The sequence below is a fragment of the Saccopteryx bilineata genome, chromosome 8 (assembly GCF_036850765.1).
Source record: "Saccopteryx bilineata isolate mSacBil1 chromosome 8, mSacBil1_pri_phased_curated, whole genome shotgun sequence".
NCBI classification, from domain to species: Eukaryota; Metazoa; Chordata; class Mammalia; order Chiroptera; family Emballonuridae; genus Saccopteryx; species Saccopteryx bilineata.
The window spans coordinates 32,329,974-32,331,567 of record NC_089497.1 but is presented as its reverse complement, the minus strand read 5'-3'; the positions used below and the strand labels follow the sequence as shown (position 1 = coordinate 32,331,567).

At 38.6% G+C, this 1,594-nt stretch overlaps 1 non-coding gene across 1 annotated transcript; it reads left to right on the top strand.

Moving 5' to 3' along the window:
- The first annotated feature begins 1,168 nt into the window (after positions 1-1,168).
- Positions 1,169-1,244, top strand: TRNAD-GUC (transfer RNA aspartic acid (anticodon GUC)). Its single transcript has one exon. It is a non-coding gene; the product is annotated as a tRNA-Asp (tRNA).
- The last annotated feature ends 350 nt before the right edge of the window (positions 1,245-1,594 follow it).

The following is a 1,594-nucleotide window of genomic DNA, read 5'->3' as shown; positions in this document are numbered from 1 at the left end:
GAAACAGAGTTTAGCCTCAATATAAACTAGACGATGATTCTCACGGCTAAAGAATGGCACTTTCAGTTTGAAAACCTTACGAAACCTTGACATCTTCTGTTACCGTAATGGAAAATAGTCAGGAATTCCTTATGTCCAGGCCTTCCTCATCTTTGACTCTCAACTCTTTTTCTTTGTCAGTCCTGCTCAACCTATCAAAATTTCAAAATAAGAAAATGCTGCCTAAAAAATTAAAATAAATCAATGCATTAAGATATATTGTTCTAATTATATATACTTTGTGCAATAGTCTCATTCTTGTATCTAGATGCTTTGGGCACTGTTGCTTTAATTAGAATACATAAGGAGAACTCATTTAAATTTAAATAGAATGGAATTGTATATTCTGAACTTGTTTCTGTATTCTGTAAGGTCTTGCCACATTAATTTTTATGCTATGCTTTCATTTTTTCCTGTGTTAAGGGCCAAATTATAACTTTATATTTGGTTTAATCCGATTTTATTTATGTGTCATGTTTCTGTCTCTCTACTGCAATTGTCTTGTTTCCATACCATCAATTTCAGTTTGAGAGCTCTCTTCTGTCCTATCTGCATGTCTGTCTAAAATTTTTGTTGTTGTTCTGTATACATCCTGGGAATTCCCTGTCTCCACCCTTTAGGCTGTATGTCACCTGGACCTTGTAAAGGTTTTTTGTGGTACTGGTTGGTGTAAAATAAGGTTTCAAGATTAGTGTCTCAGTCCCTCCTTGTGGAAGATTTACTTCATAAAGATACTTTGTTTGAATTTTTTTCTTTATTTTAGATTTGGTTTATTATAATGTACACCAGCTTTCATGTTCTTATTAAAAATTCTACTCACAAAAAAAAAAAAAAATCCAAAGTAGAAAAAAAATCTCACTTCCCTTTCCAGACAGTAAAACTGAAAAAAAGAAAAATAAAGGGATTGCATATTGTCACTTTTAAAATCCAAGCGACTCGGTAACCCAACCCCTCCTTTCTTTTAGTCTTTCTTGGAGGCCTGCCAAGAACAAATAAAAAATCTTATTTTTTGTTACAACTGTTAATAATGATATATATATAATAAAAATATAAAGTTATTCCAAATATTTTTTAACCAGGTGGTCAAAAAGGCTTTTGATATTACTGGTTTAAAATTAATTAAAATCTGGCCCTGGCCAGTTGGCTCAGCGGTAGAGCATTGGCCTGTCGTGCGGGGGACCCGGGTTTGATTCCCGGCCAGGGCACATAGGAAAAGCGCCCATTTGCTTCTCCACTCCCCCCCCTTCCTCTCTGTCTCTCTCTTCCCCTCCCGCAGCTGAGGCTCCATTGGAGCAAAGATGGCCCGGGTGCTGGGGATGGCTCCTTGGCCTCTGCCCCAGGCGCTAGAGTGGCTCTGGTCGCGGCAGAGCGATGCCCGGAGGGGCAGAGCATCGCCCCCTGGTGGGCAGAGCGTCGCCCCTGGTGGGCGTGCCGGGTGGATCCTGGTCGGGCGCATGCGGGAGTCTGTCTGACTGTCTCTCCCTGTTTCCAGCTTCAGAAAAATACAAAAAATAAATAAATTAAAAATAAATAAATAAATATAATTAAAACCTTT